This window comes from Aulonocara sp. 'chitande type north' Nkhata Bay, linkage group LG16 (genome assembly GCF_057382095.1).
Source record: "Aulonocara sp. 'chitande type north' Nkhata Bay isolate Kocher_YH1m ecotype deep benthic linkage group LG16, A_spYH_male_GT1.1, whole genome shotgun sequence".
Lineage (NCBI taxonomy): Eukaryota > Metazoa > Chordata > Actinopteri > Cichliformes > Cichlidae > Aulonocara > Aulonocara sp. 'chitande type north' Nkhata Bay.
Genome location: NC_141359.1, coordinates 5,781,273 through 5,806,015, shown reverse-complemented (window position 1 = coordinate 5,806,015; position 24,743 = coordinate 5,781,273). Strand labels below are relative to the sequence as shown.

The 24,743-nt window shown below is 38.1% G+C and overlaps 1 long non-coding RNA gene across 2 annotated transcripts in view; it reads right to left on the bottom strand.

The window, feature by feature from the left end:
* Nucleotides 1-241: 241 nt before the first annotated feature.
* LOC147310881 (uncharacterized) overlaps nucleotides 242-24,743 on the bottom strand; it is a 124,088-nt gene continuing 99,586 nt past the window's right edge. The window contains exons 1-3 of one of the 2 annotated variants that reach the window (XR_015125494.1): nucleotides 3,443-4,907; nucleotides 887-1,044; nucleotides 242-757 (exon numbers count right to left, since the gene is read on the bottom strand). This is a non-coding gene — a long non-coding RNA (uncharacterized LOC147310881). Of the gene's footprint in view, nucleotides 758-886; nucleotides 4,908-24,743 lie in introns of those variants that run through there. The other variant, XR_015125493.1, reaches the window with a different exon arrangement.

The following is a 24,743-nucleotide window of genomic DNA, read 5'->3' as shown; positions in this document are numbered from 1 at the left end:
AGGGATTGTGGTATAATTAGAATTAACACAGATTGTGTAGTCTTTAAATAGACGAGCATTTTTAAAAGCACACATATTATTTGAACACTTCCGTAACTTATTTTTAGTTTTGCTGCACATAAGTTGAATGCAATTAAATCTCATTACCTTTTATTATCCTTGAACTTATTTCATTACACGTAATATAAACACTGCTTATTTAGAAAATAATAATTAAAACACTTCTTGTAATGCGTTAAAATCAGCCCAACTTTTATTTTCAAATTTAAAGCATTTCAGCCAACATACTGGACACTGTTCTGCTGAACAACACACATATTTCCAATATTGTAGCTGGTGTTACTTAATAATTTATTATTTTATTTGTCACACACTTTAAAACTTTAATAACTTTTCAATGAAACAAAGTCTCAGATTTAATTATTCTGAAACTAAGTTTAAGCTTCCCATAACTTTTTATTGCAAGTTACATTACTAATATAATAAATATAAAATGTTTTTATTGTTCATCCACAAGTGCAGTCTCTGGCTCAAACAACACAGAAGCTTGGTATGTTCGTTTGTCAGTCGAGGCATTACTGCTTGAGTGCCTGTCATGAATTTAGCTCATCCAAATGCAATTGTCTGAAGAAAGTCTTTAACATTGTCCCAACTTCCCTTAAGTACAGTGGCAGTAGATGTGGGCTGAAGATGCAATGACCTTGAACCTGCAGGTGACCACACCATCTGTGATGGAGGGCTCATCTCTCCTGGTGTCCTGCAAGGAAACAACAATATTCTTTAGAACACCAAGTTATATTTGATCTACTTATTTCACTTATCTGTGGCCGGGTTGTGGGGGCAGCAGCCTAAGCAGAGAACTCCAGACCTCCTTTTCCACACCCACCTCCTCCAGCTTATCTAGGGGAACTCCATCATGTCTTGGGTCTGATTCAGGGCCTCCTCCTGGTGGGAGCTCGTCCAGTACACCTCACCTGGGAGACGTCCAGGAGGAATCCTTGTCAGATGCCAGAACCACTTTAACCTGCTCCTTTTGATGTGGATCTTTGAAAAATACAGAAAAAACCCAATAATCATATGATTTCTGATGAGCATGCGCTTTGACAACAGTGGGAAGGAAAAACTCCATTTTAAAAGAAAGAATCCTCCAGTAGCACCAGGCTGAGGAAGGGACAGCCATCTGCCACAACCTGTTGGGATGAGCAGAGGAAGACAGGACAAAAGATAAAACTGAAGACTCTGCCTCCCATTCTACTTTTAACAGGGAGCCATAGTCTGTCCCCCAGTGCATGTAGCAGGCATGGAGGAAATCCAGGCCCCAGACACCCAGAGGCCCCCAGAATGTGAGAGCCCAAGGAGGACCATCGGAGTTGCAGCCATGCCACCCTCCTGGGAAGCGCTGAGGAGAGCCCCAGATTAGAGGTCACCCAGCAGCCACGGAGCAGAAGCCACAGGGGGCCCGTGATGTGGCTGTGGGCTCTGCCGGCAGACAGCTGTGGCAGAGTGACCTGAGCCACAGGCCCAGAGGCCAGAGGACTGAGAGCCCCCCACCCCCCGGAAGTGGCCTGACGGAGCCACGGGTGCCAGACCTCGCCAAGCAGTCACTGGGAGTGAGCCGGTACATACCTGAGCGCCCAGCCCCGGACACCAGAACCACCAACACACCGACGCCTGAGGGCATCAACTAACGGCAAGGAGTGTGGTGAATCGAGATAGGCCTCCATACCTTGGAGGGCCTGAGATGTTCCCAGAGACGTGGAGTGTAACCGACCTGACATACAGACACAGTCGAACAGGCGCACGCAGCCACCAACGGGCATTCCCACCCTCATGCACACATATTCATACTCCACAATCACCCAACGTGGAGACAGACACAAATGGACACTGTACACAGTCCTCTTTTAAGGAAGAAAAATCATTGCAGATTCATGCATTACTGACTTTGAAACAGTTACAACAACATATCTAATAAAATGGACATTCTCAGTCACCCACACATGAAGTCCTACCCCACCACCCTCGGGAAAAAACATACGTTACTTATGTTGTTTCTTTTTATGTGTTTTACAACTGTGAAAGATTCACTGACTCTTACTAAATGACCTCACACAGTGCCTAATTTCTAAAAAGGATTTCACACTAATAGAAACACATCGACGTCTCTTTTTCTCAGAGAGAAACATGTAAACCTGCACTCACACTGTATTCTTTTTGTTAAACTGTCACTGGCTCCTTCACTGGCCTCCTCATGTTTGGGTGACACTTAACAGCTAATTACTGAAATGTTCTCATTGCATGTTTGTATATCAACTAACGCACGGTTGGATCACCCAGAGAACTTTCTACTCACACGAAACATTTTTGCAAATGCATCCTGACGCTAATTTGACCTGCAGGCTTTCAATTGCTCCTCTGTTGTAAACCCCACAGTAGCTTTTTCAGGCCAAAAGAAGGTTTTGCACTAGCACAGAATCTGACCCTGAATATCACCATGATAGCTCTGACCACTTGATTTCTCGTTCTTAACTTTATCAAATGAAACACTCTGAAGATGACAGCTGAATTCCAATCAATTAAACTAACTCTGCATATTGTATTCCTGTCTTGGGATCAAAGTGCTGGAGAGGTGATCTGGTGAGTTCCTGCAGGACAACATGATGTGAAAAATTCTTGTTTGGTTTGAACAACAAAACTGATGAGTTGCTGACTGTGAGCTGCAGCTAGTGTAAATCATGCTTTTGATGGATATTTCTCACTGACACACTTTTTGACCTCCTCTAATAACAAATGTTACCTGAGTTCAGTGTGCACTGCTTTCGTGTCAAGCAGATATGTGTCATATGTCATATGTGTTCTTGATTGAACCTCCTGCTCTGGTTGTTTCATGCAGGCTATACTTATGTTCTTGATCAAAACCGACCTCAAAAATAAATGATGTTTATCTTAAGATAGACACTCAGTGATGCTGCAATAGCAGGAACTGACCTACAAACCCTCATCCTGCCCTGCACCAGTGGTCACAGTGGGAGATTGAAGTAGTTTAAGCAGTTTTGTCCTGTTGAAATCATCTTTAGTGAGCCCCTCTGATAAATATTTAGACTTTCACACATTTCAGGTTGTAGGAGTGGGCTGATTAAAGTGTCTACTTTCTTCACTTTACAAGCAGCTTAAATATTGTACAAGGACATTGCTCAAAATTTTATAACACATCTGTTCTGCTATCCCTCCTGTCAGCTAAGCACAGAAAGCTGAGGCTACAGTTCATATGGGTTTGGAAAATTGGGAAACAATGCTGAGTCTCAATTTCAATCTTGTTGTAACACAGATTATATTTTTCATGAATAGAGTCAGCCAGGACACAGCCTTCCCCTGCACCCATACCTACTCCTAATACCTAATACACAGAAGAGTAAACACAGTCAGTAAGCTTGTCACTTACGGAACTCATCAGGAATCAGAAGACTGCAAATCCTGTAAAAGAGTTAGAGATGCAGCGTTAAGAGCATATGAGCTGGCATTATGGTTAGTTTATTGAAATTTAATTTTACACTTTTTTATTTAACAAGCAGACCTCAGTGCAAGAAAGAGTCTTTCCAACACTGATAAGCACAGAGGCCAACTTTGACATTAAAAGGTGTTCAAACAAGTACAAGATATTTACAATAAGCAGACCTCAGTGCAAGAAAGAGTCTTTCCAACACGGAAAAAGCAAAGAGGCCAACTTTAACATTAAAAGGTCTTCAAACAAGTACAAGATATTTACAATAAGCAGCCCTCAGTGCAAGAAAGAGTCTTTCCAACACTGAAAAAGCACAGAGGCCAACTTTGACATGAAAAGGTGTAAAAACAAGTACAAGATATTTACAATAAGCAGACCTCAGTGCAAGAAAGAGTCTTTCCAACACTGAAAAAGCACAGAGGCCAACTTTGACATTAAAAGGTGTTCAAACAAGTACAAGATATTTACAATAAGCAGACCTCAGTGCAAAAACGTGTCTTTCCAACACTGACAAGCACAGAGGCCAACTTTGACATTAAAAGGTGTTCAAACAAGTAGAAGATATTTACAATAAGCAGACCTCAGTGCAAGAAAGAGTCTTTCCAACACTGAAAAAGCACAGAGGCCAACTTTGACATGAAAAGGTGTTCAAACAAGTATAAGATATTTACAATAAGCAGACCTCAGTGCAAGAAAGAGCCTTTCCAACACGGAAAAAGCACAGAGGCCAACTTTGACATTAAAAGGTATAAAAACAAGTACAATATATTAACAATAAGCAGACCTCAGTGCAAAAAAGAGTCTTTCTAACACTGATAAGCACAGAGGCCAACTTTGACATTAAAAGGTGTTCAAACAAGTACAAGATATTTACAATAAGCAGACCTCAGTGCAAGAAAGAGTCTTTCCAACACTGAAAAGCACAGAGGCCAACTTTGACATGAAAAGGTGTAAAAACAAGTACAAGATATTTAAAATAAGCAGACCTCAGTGCAAGAAAGAGTCTTTCCAACACTGATAAGCACAGAGGCCAACTTTGACATTAAAAGGTGTTCAAACAAGTACAAGATATTTACAATAAGCAGACCTCAGTGCAAGAAAGAGTCTTTCTAACACTGAAAAAGCACAGAGGCCAACTTTGACATGAAGAGGTGTTCAAACAAGTACAAGATATTTACAATAAGCAGACCTCAGTGCAAGAAAGAGTCTTTCCAACACTGAAAAGCACAGAGGCCAACTTTGACATTAAAAGGTGTTCAAACAAGTACAAGATATTTACAATAAGCAGACCTCAGTGCAAGAAAGAGTCTTTCCAACACGGAAAAAGCACAGAGGCCAACTTTGACATTAAAAGGTATAAAAGCAAGTACAATATATTAACAATAAGCAGACCTCAGTGCAAGAAAGAGTCTTTCTAACACTGAAAAAGCACAGAGGCCAACTTTGACATTAAAAGGTGTTCAAACAAGTACAAGATATTTACAATAAGCAGACCTCAGTGCAAGAAAGAGTCTTTCTAACACTGATAAGCACAGAGGCCAACTTTGACATTAAAAGGTGTTCAAACAAGTACAAGATATTCACAATAAGCAGACCTCAGTGCAAGAAAGAGTCTTTCCAACACTGATAAGCACAGAGGCCAACTTTGACATGAAAAGGTGTAAAAACAAGTACAAGATATTTACAATAAGCAGACCTCAGTGCAAGAAAGAGTCTTTCCAACACTGAGGAAGCGCAGAGGCCAACTTTGACATAAAAGGTGTAAAAACAAGTACAAGATATTTACAATAAGCAGACCTCAGTGCAAGAAAGAGTCTTTCCAACACTGATAAGCACAGAGGCCAACTTTGACATTAAAAGGTGTTCAAACAAGTACAAGATATTTACAATAAGCAGACCTCAGTGCAAGAAAGAGTCTTTCCAACAATGAAAAAGCACAGAGGCCAACTTTGACATGAAAAGGTGTTCAAACAAGTACAAGATATTTACAATAAGCAGACCTCAGTGCAAGAAAGAGTCTTTCCAACAATGAAAAAGCACAGAGGCCAACTTTGACATGAAGAGGTGTTCAAACAAGTACAAGATATTTACAATAAGCAGACCTCAGTGCAAGAAAAAGTCTTTCCAACACTGAAAAGCACAGAGGCCAACTTTGACATTAAAAGGTGTTCAAACAAGTACAAGATATTTACAATAAGCAGACCTCAGTGCAAGAAAGAGTCTTTCCAACACGGAAAAAGCACAGAGGCCAACTTTGACATTAAAAGGTATAAAAGCAAGTACAATATATTAACAATAAGCAGACCTCAGTGCAAGAAAGAGTCTTTCTAACACTGAAAAAGCACAGAGGCCAACTTTGACATTAAAAGGTGTTCAAACAAGTACAAGATATTTACAATAAGCAGACCTCAGTGCAAGAAAGAGTCTTTCTAACACTGATAAGCACAGAGGCCAACTTTGACATTAAAAGGTGTTCAAACAAGTACAAGATATTCACAATAAGCAGACCTCAGTGCAAGAAAGAGTCTTTCCAACACTGATAAGCACAGAGGCCAACTTTGACATGAAAAGGTGTAAAAACAAGTACAAGATATTTACAATAAGCAGACCTCAGTGCAAGAAAGAGTCTTTCCAACACGGAAAAAGCACAGAGGCCAACTTTGACATTAAAAGGTGTTCAAACAAGTACAAGATATTTACAATAAGCAGACCTCAGTGCAAGAAAGAGTCTTTCCAACACTGAAAAAGCACAGAGGCCAACTTTGACATTAAAAGGTGTAAAATCAAGTACAAGATATTTACAATAAGCAGACCTCAGTGCAAGAAAGAGTCTTTCCAACACTGATAAGCACAGAGGCCAACTTTGACATTAAAAGGTGTTCAAACAAGTACAAGATATTTACAATAAGCAGACCTCAGTGCAAGAAAGAGTCTTTCCAACACTGAAAAAGCACAGAGGCCAACTTTGACATTAAAAGGTGTAAAATCAAGTACAAGATATTTACAATAAGCAGACCTCAGTGCAAGAAAGAGTCTTTCCAACACTGATAAGCACAGAGGCCAACTTTGACATTAAAAGGTCTTCAAACAAGTACAAGATATTTACAATAAGCAGACCTCAGTGCAAGAAAGAGTCTTTCCAACACTGATAAGCACAGAGGCCAACTTTGACATTAAAAGGGGTAAAAATCAAGTACAAGATATTTACAATAAGCAGACCTCAGTGCAAGAAAGAGTCTTTCCAACACTGATAAGCACAGAGGCCAACTTTGACATTAAAAGGTGTTCAAACAAGTACAAGATATTTACAATAAGCAGACCTCAGTGCAAGAAAGAGTCTTTTCAACACTGAAAAAGCACAGAGGCCAACTTTGACATGAAAAGGTGTAAAATCAAGTACAAGATATTTACAATAAGCAGACTTCAGTGCAAGAAAGAGTCTTTCCAACACTGACAAGCACAGAGGCCAACTTTGACATGAAAAGGTGTTCAAACAAGTACAAGATATTTACAATAAGCAGACCTCAGTGCAAGAAAGAGTCTTTCCAACACTGAAAAAGCACAGAGGCCAACTTTGACATTAAAAGGTGTTCAAATAAGTACAAGATATTTACAATAAGCAGACCTCAGTGCAAGAAAGAGTCTTTCCAACACTGATAAGCACAGAGGCCAACTTTGACATGAAAAGGTGTAAAATCAAGTACAAGATATTTACAATAAGCAGACCTCAGTGCAAGAAAGAGTCTTTCCAACACTGAAAAAGCACAGAGGCCAACTTTGACATTAAAAGGTGTTCAAATAAGTACAAGATATTTACAATAAGCAGACCTCAGTGCAAGAAAGAGTCTTTCCAACACTGATAAGCACAGAGGCCAACTTTGACATGAAAAGGTGTAAAATCAAGTACAAGATATTTACAATAAGCAGACCTCAGTGCAAGAAAGAGTCTTTCCAACACTGAAAAAGCACAGAGGCCAACTTTGACATTAAAAGGTGTAAAATCAAGTACAAGATATTTACAATAAGCAGACCTCAGTGCAAGAAAGAGTCTTTCCAACACTGAAAAAGCACAGAGGCCAACTTTGACATTAAAAGGTGTAAAAACAAGTACAAGATATTTACAATAAGCAGACCTCAGTGCAAGAAAGAGTCTTTCCAACACTGAAAAAGCACAGAGGCCAACTTTGACATTAAAAGGTCTTCAAACAAGTACAAGATATTTACAATAAGCAGACCTCGGTGCAAGAAAGAGTCTTTCCAACACTGAAAAAGCACAGAGGCCAACTTTGACATTAAAAGGTGTTCAAACAAGTACAAGATATTTACAATAAGCAGACCTCAGTGCAAGAAAGAGTCTTTCCAACACTGAAAAAGCACAGAGGCCAACTTTGACATTAAAAGGTGTTCAAACAAGTACAAGATATTTACAATAAGCAGACCTCAGTGCAAGAAAGAGTCTTTCCAACACTGAAAAAGCACAGAGGCCAACTTTGACATTAAAAGGTCTTCAAACAAGTACAAGATATTTACAATAAGCAGACCTCGGTGCAAGAAAGAGTCTTTCCAACACGGAAAAAGCAAAGAGGCCAACTTTGACATTAAAAGGTCTTCAAACAAGTACAAGATATTTACAATAAGCAGACCTCGGTGCAAGAAAGAGTCTTTCCAACACGGAAAAAGCAAAGAGGCCAACTTTGACATTAAAAGGTCTTCAAACAAGTACAAGATATTTACAATAAGCAGCCCTCAGTGCAAGAAAGAGTCTTTCCAACACTGATAAGCACAGAGGCCAACTTTGACATTAAAAGGTGTTCAAACAAGTACAAGATATTTACAATAAGCAGACCTCAGTGCAAGAAAGAGTCTTTCCAACACTGAAAAAGCACAGAGGCCAACTTTGACATTAAAAGGTGTTCAAACAAGTACAAGATATTTACAATAAGCAGACCTCAGTGCAAGAAAGAGTCTTTCCAACACTGAAAAAGCACAGAGGCCAACTTTGACATTAAAAGGTGTTCAAACAAGTACAAGATATTTACAATAAGCAGACCTCAGTGCAAGAAAGAGTCTTTCCAACACTGATAAGCACAGAGGCCAACTTTGACATTAAAAGGTGTAAAAATCAAGTACAAGATATTTACAATAAGCAGACCTCAGTGCAAGAAAGAGTCTTTCCAACACTGATAAGCACAGAGGCCAACTTTGACATTAAAAGGTGTTCAAATAAGTACAAGATATTTACAATAAGCAGACCTCAGTGCAAGAAAGAGCCTTTCCAACACTGATAAGCACAGAGGCCAACTTTGACATTAAAAGGTATAAAAACAAGTACAATATATTCACAATAAGCAGACCTCAGTGCAAGAAAGAGTCTTTCTAACACTGATAAGCACAGAGGCCAACTTTGACATGAAAAGGTGTTCAAACAAGTACAAGATATTTACAATAAGCAGACCTCAGTGCAAGAAAGAGTCTTTCCAACACGGAAAAAGCAAAGAGGCCAACTTTAACATTAAAAGGTCTTCAAACAAGTACAAGATATTTACAATAAGCAGCCCTCAGTGCAAGAAAGAGTCTTTCTAACACTGCAGAAGCACAGAGGCCAACTTTGACATGAAAAGGTCTTCAAACAAGTACAAGATATTTACAATAAGCAGACCTCAGTGCAAGAAAGAGTCTTTCCAACACGGAAAAAGCAAAGAGGCCAACTTTAACATTAAAAGGTCTTCAAACAAGTACAAGATATTTACAATAAGCAGCCCTCAGTGCAAGAAAGAGTCTTTCCAACACTGATAAGCACAGAGGCCAACTTTGACATTAAAAGGTATAAAAACAAGTACAATATATTCACAATAAGCAGACCTCAGTGCAAGAAAGAGTCTTTCTAACACTGATAAGCTCAGAGGCCAACTTTGACATTAAAAGGTGTTCAAACAAGTACAAGATATTTACAATAAGCAGACCTCAGTGCAAGAAAGAGCCTTTCCAACACTGATAAGCTCAGAGGCCAACTTTGACATGAAAAGGTGTAAAAACAAGTACAAGATATTTACAATAAGCAGACCTCAGTGCAAAAACGTGTCTTTCCAACACTGACAAGCACAGAGGCCAACTTTGACATGAAAAGGTGTTCAAACAAGTACAAGATATTTACAATAAGCAGACCTCAGTGCAAGAAAGAGTCTTTCCAACACTGATAAGCACAGAGGCCAACTTTGACATTAAAAGGTGTAAAATCAAGTACAAGATATTTACAATAAGCAGACCTCAGTGCAAGAAAGAGTCTTTCTAACACGGAAAAAGCACAGAGGCCAACTTTGACATTAAAAGGTGTAAAATCAAGTACAAGATATTTACAATAAGCAGACCTCAGTGCAAGAAAGAGTCTTTCCAACACTGAAAAAGCACAGAGGCCAACTTTGACATGAAAAGGTGTAAAAACAAGTACAAGATATTAACAATAAGCAGACCTCAGTGCAAGAAAGAGTCTTTCTAACACGGAAAAAGCACAGAGGCCAACTTTGACATTAAAAGGTGTTCAAACAAGTACAAGATATTTACAATAAGCAGACCTCAGTGCAAGAAAGAGTCTTTCCAACACTGAAAAAGCACAGAGGCCAACTTTGACATTAAAAGGTCTTCAAACAAGTACAAGATATTAACAATAAGCAGACCTCAGTGCAAGAAAGAGTCTTTCTAACACGGAAAAAGCACAGAGGCCAACTTTGACATTAAAAGGTGTTCAAACAAGTACAAGATATTTACAATAAGCAGACCTCGGTGCAAGAAAGAGTCTTTCCAACACTGATAAGCACAGAGGCCAACTTTGACATGAAAAGGTGTTCAAACAACTACAAGATATTAACAATAAGCAGACCTCGGTGCAAGAAAGAGTCTTTCCAACACTGATAAGCACAGAGGCCAACTTTGACATTAAAAGGTGTTCAAACAAGTACAAGATATTTACAATAAGCAGACCTCAGTGCAAGAAAGAGTCTTTCCAACACTGAAAAAGCATAGAGGCCAACTTTGACATGAAAAGGTGTTCAAACAACTACAAGATATTAACAATAAGCAGACCTCGGTGCAAGAAAGAGTCTTTCCAACACTGATAAGCACAGAGGCCAACTTTGACATTAAAAGGTGTTCAAACAAGTACAAGATATTTACAATAAGCAGACCTCAGTGCAAGAAAGAGTCTTTCCAACACTGAAAAAGCACAGAGGCCAACTTTGACATGAAAAGGTGTAAAAACAAGTACAAGATATTCACAATAAGCAGACCTCAGTGCAAAAACGTGTCTTTCCAACACTGACAAGCACAGAGGCCAACTTTGACATGAAAAGGTGTTCAAACAAGTACAAGATATTTACAATAAGCAGACCTCAGTGCAAGAAAGAGTCTTTCCAACACTGAAAAAACACAGAGGCCAACTTTGACATTAAAAGGTGTAAAAATCAAGTACAAGATATTTACAATAAGCAGACCTCAGTGCAAGAAAGAGTCTTTCCAACACTGAAAAAACACAGAGGCCAACTTTGACATTAAAAGGTGTAAAAATCAAGTACAAGATATTTACAATAAGCAGACCTCAGTGCAAGAAAGAGTCTTTCCAACACTGAAAAAGCACAGAGGCCAACTTTAACATTAAAAGGTCTTCAAACAAGTACAAGATATTTACAATAAGCAGCCCTCAGTGCAAGAAAGAGTCTTTCTAACACTGCAGAAGCACAGAGGCCAACTTTGACATGAAAAGGTGTTCAAACAAGTACAAGATATTTACAATAAGCAGACCTCAGTGCAAGAAAGAGTCTTTCCAACACTGAAAAAGCACAGAGGCCAACTTTAACATTAAAAGGTCTTCAAACAAGTACAAGATATTTACAATAAGCAGACCTCAGTGCAAGAAAGAGTCTTTCCAACACTGATAAGCACAGAGGCCAACTTTGACATGAAAAGGTGTAAAAACAAGTACAAGATATTTACAATAAGCAGACCTCAGTGCAAGAAAGAGTCTTTCCAACACTGATAAGCTCAGAGGCCAACTTTGACATGAAAAGGTGTTCAAACAAGTACAAGATATTTACAATAAGCAGACCTCAGTGCAAGAAAGAGTCTTTTCAACACTGAAAAAGCACAAAGGCCAACTTTGACATTAAAAGGTGTTCAAACAAGTACAAGATATTTACAATAAGCAGACCTCAGTGCAAGAAAGAGTCTTTCCAACACTGAAAAAGCATAGAGGCCAACTTTGACATGAAAAGGTGTTCAAACAACTACAAGATATTAACAATAAGCAGACCTCAGTGCAAGAAAGAGTCTTTCCAACACTGAAAAAGCATAGAGGCCAACTTTGACATGAAAAGGTGTTCAAACAACTACAAGATATTAACAATAAGCAGACCTCAGTGCAAGAAAGAGTCTTTCCAACACGGAAAAAGCAAAGAGGCCAACTTTGACATTAAAAGGTCTTCAAACAAGTACAAGATATTTACAATAAGCAGCCCTCAGTGCAAGAAAGAGTCTTTCCAACACTGATAAGCACAGAGGCCAACTTTGACATTAAAAGGTGTTCAAACAAGTACAAGATATTTACAATAAGCAGACCTCAGTGCAAGAAAGAGTCTTTCCAACACTGAAAAAGCACAGAGGCCAACTTTGACATTAAAAGGTGTTCAAATAAGTACAAGATATTTACAATAAGCAGACCTCAGTGCAAGAAAGAGTCTTTCCAACACTGAAAAAGCACAGAGGCCAACTTTGACATGAAAAGGTATAAAAACAAGTACAATATATTTACAATAAGCAGACCTCAGTGCAAGAAAGAGTCTTTCCAACACGGAAAAAGCAAAGAGGCCAACTTTGATATTAAAAGGTGTTCAAATAAGTACAAGATATTTACAATAAGCAGACCTCAGTGCAAGAAAGAGTCTTTCCAACACTGATAAGCACAGAGGCCAACTTTGACATCAAAAGGTATAAAAACAAGTACAATATATTCACAATAAGCAGACCTCAGTGCAAGAAAGAGTCTTTCTAACACTGATAAGCACAGAGGCCAACTTTGACATTAAAAGGTGTTCAAACAAGTACAAGATATTTACAATAAGCAGACCTCAGTGCAAGAAAGAGTCTTTCTAACACTGATAAGCTCAGAGGCCAACTTTGACATGAAAAGGTGTAAAAACAAGTACAAGATATTTACAATAAGCAGACCTCAGTGCAAAAACGTGTCTTTCCAACACTGACAAGCACAGAGGCCAACTTTGACATGAAAAGGTGTTCAAACAAGTACAAGATATTTACAATAAGCAGACCTCAGTGCAAGAAAGAGTCTTTCCAACACTGAAAAAGCACAGAGGCCAACTTTGACATGAAAAGGTGTAAAAACAAGTACAAGATATTAACAATAAGCAGACCTCAGTGCAAGAAAGAGTCTTTCTAACACGGAAAAAGCACAGAGGCCAACTTTGACATTAAAAGGTGTTCAAACAAGTACAAGATATTTACAATAAGCAGACCTCAGTGCAAGAAAGAGTCTTTCCAACACGGAAAAAGCACAGAGGCCAACTTTGACATTAAAAGGTGTTCAAACAAGTACAAGATATTTACAATAAGCAGACCTCAGTGCAAGAAAGAGTCTTTCCAACACTGAAAAAGCATAGAGGCCAACTTTGACATGAAAAGGTGTTCAAACAACTACAAGATATTAACAATAAGCAGACCTCGGTGCAAGAAAGAGTCTTTCCAACACGGAAAAAGCAAAGAGGCCAACTTTGACATTAAAAGGTCTTCAAACAAGTACAAGATATTTACAATAAGCAGCCCTCAGTGCAAGAAAGAGTCTTTCCAACACTGATAAGCACAGAGGCCAACTTTGACATTAAAAGGTGTTCAAACAAGTACAAGATATTTACAATAAGCAGACCTCAGTGCAAGAAAGAGTCTTTCCAACACTGATAAGCACAGAGGCCAACTTTGACATTAAAAGGTGTTCAAACAAGTACAAGATATTTACAATAAGCAGCCCTCAGTGCAAGAAAGAGTCTTTTCAACACTGAAAAAGCACAGAGGCCAACTTTGACATTAAAAGGTGTAAAATCAAGTACAAGATATTTACAATAAGCAGACCTCAGTGCAAGAAAGAGTCTTTCCAACACTGATAAACACAGAGGCCAACTTTGACATGAAAAGGTATAAAAACAAGTACAATATATTTACAATAAGCAGACCTCAGTGCAAGAAAGAGTCTTTCCAACACTGATAAGCACAGAGGCCAACTTTGACATTAAAAGGTGTTCAAACAAGTACAAGATATTTACAATAAGCAGCCCTCAGTGCAAGAAAGAGTCTTTTCAACACTGAAAAAGCACAGAGGCCAACTTTGACATTAAAAGGTGTAAAATCAAGTACAAGATATTTACAATAAGCAGACCTCAGTGCAAGAAAGAGTCTTTCCAACACTGATAAGCACAGAGGCCAACTTTGACATGAAAAGGTGTAAAAATCAAGTACAAGATATTTACAATAAGCAGACCTCAGTGCAAGAAAGAGTCTTTCCATCACTGATAAGCACAGAGGCCAACTTTGACATTAAAAGGTGTTCAAACAAGTACAAGATATTTACAATAAGCAGACCTCAGTGCAAGAAAGAGTCTTTCCAACACTGATAAGCACAGAGGCCAACTTTGACATTAAAAGGTGTTCAAACAAGTACAAGATATTTACAATAAGCAGACCTCAGTGCAAGAAAGAGTCTTTTCAACACTGAAAAAGCACAGAGGCCAACTTTGACATGAAAAGGTGTAAAAACAAGTACAAGATATTTACAATAAGCAGACCTCAGTGCAAGAAAGAGTCTTTCCAACACTGACAAGCACAGAGGCCAACTTTGACATGAAAAGGTGTTCAAACAAGTACAAGATATTTACAATAAGCAGACCTCAGTGCAAGAAAGAGTCTTTTCAACACTGAAAAAGCACAGAGGCCAACTTTGACATTAAAAGGTGTTCAAACAAGTACAAGATATTTACAATAAGCAGACCTCAGTGCAAGAAAGAGTCTTTCCAACACTGAAAAAGCAAAGAGGCCAACTTTGACATTAAAAGGTGTTCAAACAAGTACAAGATATTTACAATAAGCAGACCTCAGTGCAAGAAAGAGTCTTTCCAACACTGATAAGCACAGAGGCCAACTTTGACATTAAAAGGTGTTCAAACAAGTACAAGATATTTACAATAAGCAGACCTCAGTGCAAGAAAGAGTCTTTCCAACACGGAAAAAGCAAAGAGGCCAACTTTGACATGAAAAGGTGTAAAAATCAAGTACAAGATATTTACAATAAGCAGACGTCAGTGCAAGAAAGAGCCTTTCCAACACTGATAAGCTCAGAGGCCAACTTTGACATGAAAAGGTGTTCAAACAAGTACAAGATATTTACAATAAGCAGACCTCAGTGCAAGAAAGAGTCTTTCCAACACTGATAAGGTCAGAGGCCAACTTTGACATAAAAGGTGTAAAAACAAGTACAAGATATTTACAATAAGCAGACCTCAGTGCAAGAAAGAGTCTTTCCAACACTGAAAAAGCACAGAGGCCAACTTTGACATGAAAAGGTGTAAAAACAAGTACAAGATATTCACAATAAGCAGACCTCAGTGCAAAAACGTGTCTTTCCAACACTGACAAGCACAGAGGCCAACTTTGACATGAAAAGGTGTTCAAACAAGTACAAGATATTTACAATAAGCAGACCTCAGTGCAAGAAAGAGTCTTTCCAACACTGACAAGCACAGAGGCCAACTTTGACATGAAAAGGTGTAAAAACAAGTACAAGATATTTACAATAAGCAGACCTCAGTGCAAGAAAGAGTCTTTCCATCACTGATAAGCTCAGAGGCCAACTTTGACATGAAAAGGTGTTCAAACAAGTACAAGATATTTACAATAAGCAGACCTCAGTGCAAGAAAGAGTCTTTTCAACACTGAAAAAGCACAAAGGCCAACTTTGACATTAAAAGGTGTTCAAACAAGTACAAGATATTTACAATAAGCAGACCTCAGTGCAAGAAAGATTCTTTTCAACACTGATAAGCACAGAGGCCAACTTTGACATTAAAAGGTGTTCAAACAAGTACAAGATATTTACAATAAGCAGACCTCAGTGCAAGAAAGAGTCTTTCCAACACTGAAAAAGCAAAGAGGCCAACTTTGACATTAAAAGGTCTTCAAACAAGTACAAGATATTTACAATAAGCAGACCTCAGTGCAAGAAAGAGTCTTTCCAACACTGAAAAAACACAGAGGCCAACTTTGACATTAAAAGGTGTTCAAATAAGTACAAGATATTTACAATAAGCAGACGTCAGTGCAAGAAAGAGTCTTTCCAAAACTGATAAGCACAGAGGCCAACTTTGACATGAAAAGGTGTTCAAACAAGTACAAGATATTTACAATAAGCAGACCTCAGTGCAAGAAAGAGTCTTTCCAACACTGAAAAAGCACAGAGGCCAACTTTGACATGAAAAGGTGTTCAAACAAGTACAAGATATTTACAATAAGCAGACCTCAGTGCAAGAAAGAGTCTTTCCAACACTGAGGAAGCGCAGAGGCCAACTTTGACATAAAAGGTGCAAAAACAAGTACAAGATATTTACAATAAGCAGACCTCAGTGCAAGAAAGAGCCTTTCCAACACTGATAAGGTCAGAGGCCAACTTTGACATAAAAGGTGTAAAAACAAGTACAAGATATTTACAATAAGCAGACCTCAGTGCAAGAAAGAGTCTTTCCAACACTGATAAGCACAGAGGCCAACTTTGACATTAAAAGGTGTTCAAACAAGTACAAGATATTTACAATAAGCAGACCTCAGTGCAAGAAAGAGTCTTTCCAACACTGATAAGCACAGAGGCCAACTTTGACATTAAAAGGTGTAAAATCAAGTACAAGATATTTACAATAAGCAGCCCTCAGTGCAAGAAAGAGTCTTTCTAACACTGATAAGCACAGAGGCCAACTTTGACATTAAAAGGTATAAAAACAAGTACAAGATATTTACAATAAGCAGACCTCAGTGCAAGAAAGAGCCTTTCCAACACTGATAAGCACAGAGGCCAACTTTGACATTAAAAGGTATAAAAACAAGTACAATATATTCACAATAAGCAGACCTCAGTGCAAGAAAGAGTCTTTCTAACACTGATAAGCACAGAGGCCAACTTTGACATGAAAAGGTGTTCAAACAAGTACAAGATATTTACAATAAGCAGACCTCAGTGCAAGAAAGAGTCTTTCCAACACGGAAAAAGCAAAGAGGCCAACTTTGACATGAAAAGGTCTTCAAACAAGTACAAGATATTTACAATAAGCAGACCTCAGTGCAAGAAAGAGTCTTTCCAACACGGAAAAAGCAAAGAGGCCAACTTTAACATTAAAAGGTCTTCAAACAAGTACAAGATATTTACAATAAGCAGCCCTCAGTGCAAGAAAGAGTCTTTCTAACACTGCAGAAGCACAGAGGCCAACTTTGACATGAAAAGGTGTTCAAACAAGTACAATATATTCACAATAAGCAGACCTCAGTGCAAGAAAGAGTCTTTCCAACACTGATAAGCACAGAGGCCAACTTTGACATTAAAAGGTATAAAAACAAGTACAATATATTCACAATAAGCAGACCTCAGTGCAAGAAAGAGTCTTTCTAACACTGATAAGCTCAGAGGCCAACTTTGACATTAAAAGGTGTTCAAACAAGTACAAGATATTTACAATAAGCAGACCTCAGTGCAAGAAAGAGCCTTTCCAACACTGATAAGCTCAGAGGCCAACTTTGACATGAAAAGGTGTAAAAACAAGTACAAGATATTTACAATAAGCAGACCTCAGTGCAAGAAAGAGTCTTTCCAACACTGATAAGCACAGAGGCCAACTTTGACATTAAAAGGTGTTCAAACAAGTACAAGATATTTACAATAAGCAGACCTCAGTGCAAGAAAGAGTCTTTCCAACACTGACAAGCACAGAGGCCAACTTTGACATGAAAAGGTGTTCAAACAAGTACAAGATATTTACAATAAGCAGACCTCAGTGCAAGAAAGAGTCTTTTCAACACTGAAAAAGCACAGAGGCCAACTTTGACATTAAAAGGTCTTCAAACAAGTACAAGATATTAACAATAAGCAGACCTCAGTGCAAGAAAGAGTCTTTCTAACACGGAAAAAGCACAGAGGCCAACTTTGACATTAAAAGGTGTTCAAACAAGTACAAGATATTTACAATAAGCAGACCTCGGTGCAAGAAAGAGTCTTTCCAACACTGATAAGCACAGAGGCCAACTTTGACATGAAAAGGTGTTCAAACAACTACAAGATATTAACAATAAGCAGACCTCGGTGCAAGAAAGAGTCTTTCCAACACTGATAAGCACAGAGGCCAAATTTGACATTAAAAGGTGTTCAAACAAGTACAAGATATTTACAATAAGCAGACCTCAGTGCAAGAAAGAGTCTTTCCAACACTGAAAAAGCATAGAGGCCAACTTTGACATGAAAAGGTGTTCAAACAACTACAAGATATTAACAATAAGCAGACCTCGGTGCAAGAAAGAGTCTTTCCAACACTGATAAGCACAGAGGCCAACTTTGACATTAAAAGGTGTTCAAACAAGTACAAGATATTTACAATAAGCAGACCTCAGTGCAAGAAAGAGTCTTTCCAACACTGAAAAAGCACAGAGGCCAACTTTGACATGAAAAGGTGTAAAAACAAGTACAAGATATTTACAATAAGCAGACCTCAGTGCAAAAACGTGTCTTTCCAACACTGACAAGCACAGAGGCCAACTTTGACATGAAAAGGTGTTCAAACAAGTACAAGATATTTACAATAAGCAGACCTCAGTGCAAGAAAGAGTCTTTCTAACACTGCAGAAGCGCAGAGGCCAACTTTGACATTAAAAGGTGTAAAAATCAAGTACAAGATATTTACAATAAGCAGACCTCAGTGCAAGAAAGAGTCTTTCCAACACTGAAAAAGCACAGAGGCCAACTTTAACATTAAAAGGTCTTCAAACAAGTACAAGATATTTACAATAAGCAGCCCTCAGTGCAAGAAAGAGTCTTTCTAACACTGCAGAAGCACAGAGGCCAACTTTGACATGAAAAGGTGTTCAAACAAGTACAAGATATTTACAATAAGCAGACCTCAGTGCAAGAAAGAGTCTTTCCAACACTGAAAAAGCACAGAGGCCAACTTTAACATTAAAAGGTCTTCAAACAAGTACAAGATATTTACAATAAGCAGACCTCAGTGCAAGAAAGAGTCTTTCCAACACTGAAAAAGCACAGAGGCCAACTTTAACATTAAAAGGTCTTCAAACAAGTACAAGATATTTACAATAAGCAGACCTCAGTGCAAGAAAGAGTCTTTCCAACACTGATAAGCTCAGAGGCCAACTTTGACATGAAAAGGTGTAAAAACAAGTACAAGATATTTACAATAAGCAGACCTCAGTGCAAGAAAGAGTCTTTCCATCACTGATAAGCTCAGAGGCCAACTTTGACATGAAAAGGTGTTCAAACAAGTACAAGATATTTACAATAAGCAGACCTCGGTGCAAGAAAGAGTCTTTCCAACACTGATAAGCACAGAGGCCAACTTTGACATTAAAAGGTGTTCAAACAAGTACAAGATATTTACAATAAGCAGACCTCAGTGCAAGAAAGAGTCTTTTCAACACTGAAAAAGCACAAAGGCCAACTTTGACATTAAAAGGTGTTCAAACAAGTACAAGATATTTACAATAAGCAGACCTCAGTGCAAGAAAGAGTCTTTCCAACACTGAAAAAGCATAGAGGCCAACTTTGACATGAAAAGGTGTTCAAACAAGTACAAGATATTAACAATAAGCAGCCCTCAGTGCAAGAAAGAGTCTTTCCAACACTGATAAGCACAGAGGCCAACTTTGACATTAAAAGGTGTTCAAACAAGTACAAGATATTTACAATAAGCAGACCTCAGTGCAAGAAAGAGTCTTTCCAACACTGAAAAAGCACAGAGGCCAACTTTGACATTAAAAGGTGTTCAAATAAGTACAAGATATTTACAATAAGCAGACCTCAGTGCAAGAAAGAGTCTTTCCAACACTGAAAAAGCACAGAGGCCAACTTTGACATGAAAAGGTATAAAAACAAGTACAATATATTTACAATAAGCAGACCTCAGTGCAAGAAAGAGTCTTTCCAACACGGAAAAAGCAAAGAGGCCAACTTTGATATTAAAAGGTGTTCAAATAAGTACAAGATATTTACAATAAGCAGACCTCAGTGCAAGAAAGAGTCTTTCCAACACTGATAAGCACAGAGGCCAACTTTGACATTAAAAGGTGTTCAAACAAGTACAAGATATTTACAATAAGCAGACCTCAGTGCAAGAAAGAGTCTTTCCAACACTGAAAAAGCACAGAGGCCAACTTTGACATTAAAAGGTGTTCAAACAAGTACAAGATATTTACAATAAGCAGACCTCAGTGCAAGAAAGAGTCTTTCCAACACTGAAAAAGCACAGAGGCCAACTTTGACATGAAAAGGTGTTCAAACAAGTACAAGATATTTACAATAAGCAGACCTCAGTGCAAGAAAGAGTCTTTCCAACACTGAAAAAGCACAGAGGCCAACTTTGACATTAAAAGGTGTTCAAACAAGTACAAGATATTTACAATAAGCAGACCTCAGTGCAAGAAAGAGTCTTTCCAACACTGAAAAAGCACAGAGGCCAACTTTGACATTAAAAGGTGTAAAATCAAGTACAAGATATTTACAATAAGCAGACCTCAGTGCAAGAAAGAGTCTTTCCAACACTGAAAAAGCACAGAGGCCAACTTTGACATGAAAAGGTGTAAAAATCAAGTACAAGATATTTACAATAAGCAGACCTCAGTGCAAGAAAGAATCTTTCCAACACTGATAAGCACAGAGGCCAACTTTGACATTAAAAGGTGTTCAAATAAGTACAAGATATTTACAATAAGCAGACCTCAGTGCAAGAAAGAGTCTTTCCAACACTGATAAGCACAGAGGCCAACTTTGACATTAAAAGGGGTAAAAATCAAGTACAAGATATTTACAATAAGCAGACCTCAGTGCAAGAAAGAGTCTTTCCAACACTGATAAGCACAGAGGCCAACTTTGACATTAAAAGGTGTTCAAACAAGTACAAGATATTTACAATAAGCAGACCTCAGTGCAAGAAAGAGTCTTTTCAACACTGAAAAAGCACAGAGGCCAACTTTGACATGAAAAGGTGTTCAAACAAGTACAAGATATTTACAATAAGCAGACCTCAGTGCAAGAAAGAGTCTTTTCAACACTGAAAAAGCACAGAGGCCAACTTTGACATTAAAAGGTGTTCAAACAAGTACAAGATATTTACAATAAGCAGACCTCAGTGCAAGAAAGAGTCTTTCCAACACTGAAAAAGCAAAGAGGCCAACTTTGACATTAAAAGGTGTTCAAACAAGTACAAGATATTTACAATAAGCAGACCTCAGTGCAAGAAAGAGTCTTTCCAACACTGATAAGCACAGAGGCCAACTTTGACATTAAAAGGTGTTCAAACAAGTACAAGATATTTACAATAAGCAGACCTCAGTGCAAGAAAGAGTCTTTCCAACACTGACAAGCACAGAGGCCAACTTTGACATGAAAAGGTGTAAAAATCAAGTACAAGATATTTACAATAAGCAGACGTCAGTGCAAGAAAGAGCCTTTCCAACACTGATAAGCTCAGAGGCCAACTTTGACATGAAAAGGTGTAAAAACAAGTACAAGATATTTACAATAAGCAGACCTCAGTGCAAAAACGTGTCTTTCCAACACTGACAAGCACAGAGGCCAACTTTGACATGAAAAGGTGTTCAAACAAGTACAAGATATTTACAATAAGCAGACCTCAGTGCAAGAAAGAGTCTTTCCAACACTGAAAAAGCACAGAGGCCAACTTTGACATGAAAAGGTGTTCAAACAAGTACAAGATATTTACAATAAGCAGACCTCAGTGCAAGAAAGAGTCTTTCCAACACTGATAAGCTCAGAGGCCAACTTTGACATGAAAAGGTGTTCAAACAAGTACAAGATATTTACAATAAGCAGACCTCAGTGCAAGAAAGAGTCTTTTCAACACTGATAAGCACAGAGGCCAACTTTGACATTAAAAGGTGTTCAAACAAGTACAAGATATTTACAATAAGCAGACCTCAGTGCAAGAAAGAGTCTTTCCAACACTGAAAAAGCATAGAGGCCAACTTTGACATGAAAAGGTGTTCAAACAACTACAAGATATTAACAATAAGCAGACCTCGGTGCAAGAAAGAGTCTTTTCAACACTGAAAAAGCAAAGAGGCCAACTTTGACATTAAAAGGTGTTCAAACAAGTACAAGATATTTACAATAAGCAGCCCTCAGTGCAAGAAAGAGTCTTTCCAACACTGATAAGCACAGAGGCCAACTTTGACATTAAAAGGTGTAAAAACAAGTACAAGATATTTACAATAAGCAGACCTCAGTGCAAGAAAGAGTCTTTCCAACACTGAAAAAGCACAGAGGCCAACTTTGACATTAAAAGGTGTAAAATCAAGTACAAGATATTTACAATAAGCAGACCTCAGTGCAAGAAAGAGTCTTTCCAACACTGAAAAAGCACAGAGGCCAACTTTGACATGAAAAGGTGTTCAAATAAGTACAAGATATTTACAATAAGCAGACCTCAGTGCAAGAAAGAGTCTTTCCAACACGGAAAAAGCAAAGAGGCCAACTTTGACATTAAAAGGTGTTCAAACAAGTACAAGATATTTACAATAAGCAGACCTCAGTGCAAGAAAGAGTCTTTCCAACACTGAAAAAGCACAGAGGCCAACTTTGACATTAAAAGGTGTAAAATCAAGTACAAGATATTTACAATAAGCAGACCTCAGTGCAAGAAAGAGTCTTTCCAACACTGAAAAAGCACAGAGGCCAACTTTGACATGAAAAGGTATAAAAACAAGTACAAGATATTTACAATAAGCAGACCTCAGTGCAAGAAAGAGTCTTTCCAACACTGAAAAAGCACAGAGGCCAACTTTGACATTAAAAGGTGTTCAAATAAGTACAAGATATTTACAATAAGCAGACCTCAGTGCAAGAAAGAGTCTTTCCAACACGGAAAAAGCAAAGAGGCCAACTTTGACATTAAAAGGTGTTCAAATAAGTACAAGATATTTACAATAAGCAGACCTCAGTGCAAGAAAGAGTCTTTCCAACACTGATAAGCACAGAGGCCAACTTTGACATTAAAAGGTGTTCAAACAAGTACAAGATATTTACAATAAGCAGACCTCAGTGCAAGAAAGAGTCTTTCCAACACTGAAAAAGCACAGAGGCCAACTTTGACATTAAAAGGTGTAAAATCAAGTACAAGATATTTACAATAAGCAGACCTCAGTGCAAGAAAGAGTCTTTCCAACACTGAAAAAGCACAGAGGCCAACTTTGACATTAAAAGGTGTTCAAACAAGTACAAGATATTTACAATAAGCAGACCTCAGTGCAAGAAAGAGTCTTTCCAACACTGAAAAAGCACAGAGGCCAACTTTGACATTAAAAGGTGTTCAAACAAGTACAAGATATTTACAATAAGCAGACCTCGGTGCAAGAAAGAGTCTTTCCAACACTGAAAAAGCACAGAGGCCAACTTTGACATTAAAAGGTGTAAAATCAAGTACAAGATATTTACAATAAGCAGACCTCGGTGCAAGAAAGAGTCTTTCCAACACTGAAAAAGCACAGAGGCCAACTTTGACATTAAAAGGTGTAAAATCAAGTACAAGATATTTACAATAAGCAGACCTCAGTGCAAGAAAGAGTCTTTCCAACACTGATAAGCACAGAGGCCAACTTTGACATTAAAAGGTCTTCAAACAAGTACAAGATATTTACAATAAGCAGACCTCAGTGCAAGAAAGAGTCTTTCCAACACTGATAAGCACAGAGGCCAACTTTGACATTAAAAGGGGTAAAAATCAAGTACAAGATATTTACAATAAGCAGACCTCAGTGCAAGAAAGAGTCTTTCCAACACTGATAAGCACAGAGGCCAACTTTGACATTAAAAGGTGTTCAAACAAGTACAAGATATTTACAATAAGCAGACCTCAGTGCAAGAAAGAGTCTTTTCAACACTGAAAAAGCACAGAGGCCAACTTTGACATGAAAAGGTGTAAAAACAAGTACAAGATATTTACAATAAGCAGACCTCAGTGCAAGAAAGAGTCTTTCCAACACTGATAAGCACAGAGGCCAACTTTGACATTAAAAGGTGTTCAAACAAGTACAAGATATTTACAATAAGCAGACCTCAGTGCAAGAAAGAGTCTTTCCAACACTGAAAAAGCAAAGAGGCCAACTTTGACATTAAAAGGTGTTCAAACAAGTACAAGATATTTACAATAAGCAGACCTCAGTGCAAGAAAGAGTCTTTCCAACACTGATAAGCACAGAGGCCAACTTTGACATTAAAAGGTGTTCAAACAAGTACAAGATATTTACAATAAGCAGACCTCAGTGCAAGAAAGAGTCTTTCCAACACGGAAAAAGCAAAGAGGCCAACTTTGACATTAAAAGGTGTAAAAATCAAGTACAAGATATTTACAATAAGCAGACGTCAGTGCAAGAAAAAGCCTTTCCAACACTGATAAGCTCAGAGGCCAACTTTGACATGAAAAGGTGTAAAAACAAGTACAAGATATTTACAATAAGCAGACCTCAGTGCAAAAACGTGTCTTTCCAACACTGACAAGCACAGAGGCCAACTTTGACATGAAAAGGTGTTCAAACAAGTACAAGATATTTACAATAAGCAGACCTCAGTGCAAGAAAGAGTCTTTTCAACACTGAAAAAGCACAGAGGCCAACTTTGACATTAAAAGGTGTTCAAACAAGTACAAGATATTTACAATAAGCAGACCTCAGTGCAAGAAAGAGTCTTTCCAACACTGATAAGGTCAGAGGCCAACTTTGACATAAAAGGTGTAAAAACAAGTACAAGATATTTACAATAAGCAGCCCTCAGTGCAAGAAAGAGTCTTTCCAACACTGAAAAAGCATAGAGGCCAACTTTGACATTAAAAGGTGTTCAAACAAGTACAAGATATTTACAATAAGCAGACCTCGGTGCAAGAAAGAGTCTTTCCAACACTGATAAGCACAG